Here is a 5,380-nt window from a genome sequence, read left to right on the forward strand (position 1 = left end):
TCCAAAAATCACGCTCCTTAAGGTTTCATTTCGTTTGGACTCCATTTGATATTCTTCACTTGAGCAGCAACTGGCTTGTTGTTCTTCTTGAAGTTCCCCTTCTTCCCTTTACCCTTTTTTTGAAACTGGTGGTGTTGTTGACCATCAGCACTTGATGCTCCTTCTAGATTTCTACCTCCGCAGCCTTTAGCATTGCGAAGAGCTCAGGAATCGTCTTATCCATCCTTTGCATATTATAGTTCATCACGAAGCTCTTGTAGCTTGGTGGCAGTGATTGAAGAACTCTGTCAATGACACTATTATCAGGAAGATTAACTCCCAGTTGAGTCAAGTGGTTGTGGTACTGCTACCTCTTGAGCACTGCGTTGGTTTTCCCTTGAAGAGGAAAGGGTGATGCAGCAAAGTAGCGCAAGTATTTCCCTCAGTTTTTGAGAACCAAGGTATCAATCCAGTAGGAGGCCACACGCAAGTCCCTCGTACCTACACAAACAAATAAGAACCTCGCAACCAACGCGATAAAGGGGTTGTCAATCCCTTCATGGTCACTTACGAGAGTGAGATCTGATAGAGATGATAAGATAATATTTTTGGTATTTTTAGGATAAAGATTAAAAGTAAAGATTACAAAATAAAAGGTAATAGAAATAGCTTCTTGACGGAAGATTAATATAATGGAGAATAGACCCGGGGGCCATAGGTTTCCCTAGTGGCTTCTCTCAAGATAGAATAAGTATTACGGTGGGTGAACAAATTACTGTCGAGCAATTGATAGAAAAGCGAATAATTATGAGAATATCTAGGCATGATCATGTATATAGGCATCACGTCCGTGACAAGTAGACCGACTCCTGCCTGCATCTACTACTATTACTCCACAAATCGACCGCTATCCAGCATGCATCTAGAGTATTAAGTTCATAAGAACAGAGTAACACATTAGGTAAGATGACATGATGTAGAGGGATAAACTCAAGCAATATGATATAAACCCCATCTTTTTATCCTCGATGGCAACAATACAATATGTGTCATTTCCCTTTTTGTCACTAGGATCGAGCACCGCAAGATTGAACCCAAAGCTAAACACTTCTCCCATTGCAAGAAAGATCAATCTAGTAGGCCAAACCAAACTGATAATTCAAAGAGAGTTGCAAAGATAACCAATCATACATAAAAGAGTTCACAGAAGAATCAAATATTGTTCATAGATAGACTTGATCATAAACCAACAATTCATTGGATCTCGACAAACACACCGCAAAAAGAGTTCCATCAAATAGATCTCCAAGAAGATCGAGGAGAACTTTGTATTGAGATCCAAAGAGAGAGAAGAAGCCATCTAGCTAATAGCTATGGACCCAAAGGTCTGAAGTAAACTACTCACACATCATCGGAGCGGCCATGGAGTTGATGTAGAGGCCCTCCATGATCGATGCCCCCTCTGGGGGAGCTCCGGAAAAGGCCCCAGGATGGGATCTCTTGGGTACAGAAGGTTGCGGTGGTGGAAATAGGGTTTCGTGGTGCTCCTAGATGTTTTCAAGGTATATGAGTATATATAGGAGGAAGAAGTAGGTCGGTTGAGCCACGAGGGGCCCATGAGGGGGGGGGGCGCCCAGGGAGGTAGGCGTGCCCCCCTACCTCGTGGCCTCCTCGGTTGTTTCTTGACGTCCATTCCAATACCTCTGGATCATGTTTGTTCCAAAAATCACGCTCCCGAAGGTTTCATTCCGTTTGGACTCCATTTGACATTCCTTTTCTGTGAAACACTGAAATAGGCAAAAATACAGCAATTTCCACTGGGCCTTGGGTTAATAGGTTAGTCCCAAAAATAAAATAAAAGTGTATGAAAGCACAAGTGCTCCCTGGGTGATTTTGGTAATTTATGTCAATATCTCTCTTGTTGGACTAATGCCTCTACCTAGTATGATTCAGATAAGTTCAAGAATAGAGTGGCATGGGTTAGAAAGTGGATCCCTCAAAATGCTAAGGACAAAGGATTGGCTCAAGCTCAAAGCTCAGGACTCTACATTTTTTATTTTTAAGTGATCCAAGATCACATTGAGTCCATAGGAAAAGCCAATACTATTAAGAGGGGATGAGGTGTTGCTTAATGAGTTTCTTGCTCAAAGTGCTTAGTGATATGCTCCAAAAACCCTCAACTACTTTCTCACATCCACAAATATGTCCCAAACCAAAAGTCAAACTCGGCCCCACCGATTTTATCTATCCGGCGCCAATGAGTTCTCTTGACACAGCCACTGCTAGAAACCCTAATCAATTCGGTCTCACCGATGGGATCTCGGTCTCACCGAGATGGGATTGCAAACTCTCTGTTGCCTATTCCAATAATTTTGGTCCCACCGAGGTATGTAATCGGTCCCACCAAGTTTGCTTGGCCAACTCTCTGTTTCGCTTATTACCCAAATCGGTCCCATCAAGTTTGTGTAATCGGTCAAACCGAGATGAGGCTTTACCCTAACCCTAGCACATCGGTTCCCCCGAGTTGATCAAGTCAGTCCCACCGAAAACCCTAACGGTCACATTATGAACTAAATTAGTCTTACCGAGTTGTGTGATTCGGTCCCACCGAGTTTGGTGATTTGTGTGTAACGGTTAGATTTTGTGTGGAGGCTATATATACCCCTCCACCCACTCTTCATTCGAAGAGAGAGCCATCAGAACATGCCTACACTTCCAACATACATTTTCTGAAAGAGAACCACCTACACTTGTGTTGAGGTCTGCTACCTCTTGAGCACTGCATTGGTTTTCCCTTGAAGAGGAAAGGGTGATGCAGCAAAGTAGCGTAAGTATTTCCCTAAGTTTTTGAGAACCAAGGTATCAATCCAGTAGGAGACTATGCGCGAGTCCCTCGCACCTACACAAAACAAATAAATCCTCGCAACCAACGCGATAAGGGGTTGCCAATCCCTACACGGTCACTTACGAGAGTGAGATCTGATAGATATGATAAGATAATATTTTTGGTATTTTTATGATAAAGATGCAAAGCAAAATACACTAGTGCAGAACCGGGCAATAGCACCGATTCGTAAGGGGCTTTAGTGCTGGTTCGATAACCGACACTAAATTGTAGGCACTAAAGCCCCCCCCCCCTTTAGTACCGGTTCAGCACGAACCGGTGCTAAAGGGCAAACACGTGGCACGAGCCAGCTCCGTGGGCGCGTAGGACATTAGTACCGGTTGGTAACACCAACCGGTACTAAATGTTTTGGTGTGTTTTGGTTTTATTTTTTATTTTTACTTTAATTTTGTGTTTTCAATTTAATTTAGTGATTGTTTTATATTATAATGAGTTGTTAAATCATTAGGTGATTAGTTTGACTAGATGCGTGTGGATCCTAGCTAAGTCATCAAGTATATGTCATATCCATATTATATATACTTGATCACCTACTTAAGTGATCGAGGTAATTAATATGGATATGGCATATACTTGATCACTTAGCTAGAATCCATCCAGTTGAAACTAATATGCAATTTCTTTCATAAATGATATAATAACTCATCATCATCATATTAATTAATATAAAAACACTTGCATCATATATATCATCACCAACGGTTTTCATAGCAAAGATATCATCGAGTTCAACATGGTAATGATATTATAAGCGTTCATAACACCACAAAAGCAAATCACTCTTTGAGATTAAGTTCAGGACGAAGAACACGGACATGAGAGGACAAGTACTAAGAGCATGAACTAGCTAATTAATCACTCCTGCTGCTCTCTCTCAGGAAAAATAGCATAGAACATGTATAGCTTTGCTGATTCATCATATTGGAGCATGCAGATGAACCTGTCTCCTAATCGTGGGTTACGCTTCTGATTGCTGCCCCCTAGTACTTCTCTGTGATCGTTCACAATTTTGCTCCAGTCTTTTACTATTAAGCATTCCTCGCTATTAGAAATCCTGAATGCACTAAAGTGCATTGTAGGATATCTTGGCCGTAAGCTAACAATATTCATGGTACCTTTAGTCTCGATCCAATCAGGCACAGCATTCATCGGGAGTCCCTGTTGAAAAACATCGTATAGTAACATACTTAGCAATGAAGTTTAGCTTAAAAAAATAATGTATGCAAAAGATGCACTGAGGAGAAATAGTAGAAATCTTACCATCTTTCCTAAATATATGTGACCGTAGTTCAGTACAAACACTATTGGTCGCACGTTTTGAGTACTAACATTTCTAAGTGCAGGAAAGAAATTTGTCTTGATAGCATCAAGATCCTCAAGCCATGAAACATAATGACTTGTCTCCTTGCAGTTTAGTTCAGCCCCAGGACAGTGTACGGTCCTGTCTACCAAGCGCCGGACATGTTTGCTTGATTGGAAGTAAGCTGTCAATATAAATTGAGATCTATTAATTATTCAACTGGTTCAAATAATCTCATATCGAAGACATAAATATGGTTGAGAAACTCACATAATGGTAGAACTGGAGGCGTCTGCACATCGACCCAGATGTCTCTATTACCTTCAATATCATCTTCCGAACGAATATCAAAGGTGATAACCATATCAGGCTCAAATGCATAAGCCTTGCATAGTGCTTGCCAAGTTTTGCATTCAAAATAGGTGTATGTGTCTGCATTGTATAATTTGACGTTGAAGGTATAACCATGCTCGGTCTTCAAGTAAACTCTTTTTACCTCCATAGTTTCGTTAGGACTGAAACCTATCTTATCCAAGACAAAAATTCTTGCATGGCAGGGGATACGCTAGTAGAATAGTGAAAAATTAAAATTAAAAGGTGAAGCAAATGAAGCATAAGTCATGCTTAATTACGAAAAAAGACTTGTCGTTGTGACTTACTGTATCCACTTCGAAGTTCTCATCCAGCTTGATGCTGAAGCATCTATCATCAACTAGAAAATTTCTGCCGCACAGCCGCGCTGGTCTTCGCAGTATTCGCACATAATGAAATCGTGTTCGTTGTCAGACGACATTCCTATGTTCATAGGTGAAACATTAAACACTTATTAGTTCTATTAATTCAAATAATTCTATTAACTCAACTAGTTCAACTAAGCACTTACGAAGAATATACCTAATTAATTGAACTAATTCAACTAACTAGTTCAACTAATTAATTCAACTAAACTAGTTCTGTTAATTAGATAATGAAATCTCATATAACTAAATTAAATATATATCTAACATATAATTTATATCTAATATCTAACATATATGTTCATATATAGGTGAAACATTAAACACTTACTAGTTCTATTAATTCAACTAAATAAACTAGTTCTATTAATTCAACTAAGCATTTACTAAAAATAAACTAGTTCTATTAATTTCTTACTAAAATAAAGTAGGTAGTTCTATATAGTAATATTTTGATTA

This window comes from Triticum dicoccoides, chromosome 7A, assembly GCF_002162155.2.
Source record: "Triticum dicoccoides isolate Atlit2015 ecotype Zavitan chromosome 7A, WEW_v2.0, whole genome shotgun sequence".
Taxonomy (NCBI): Eukaryota; Viridiplantae; Streptophyta; class Magnoliopsida; order Poales; family Poaceae; genus Triticum; species Triticum dicoccoides.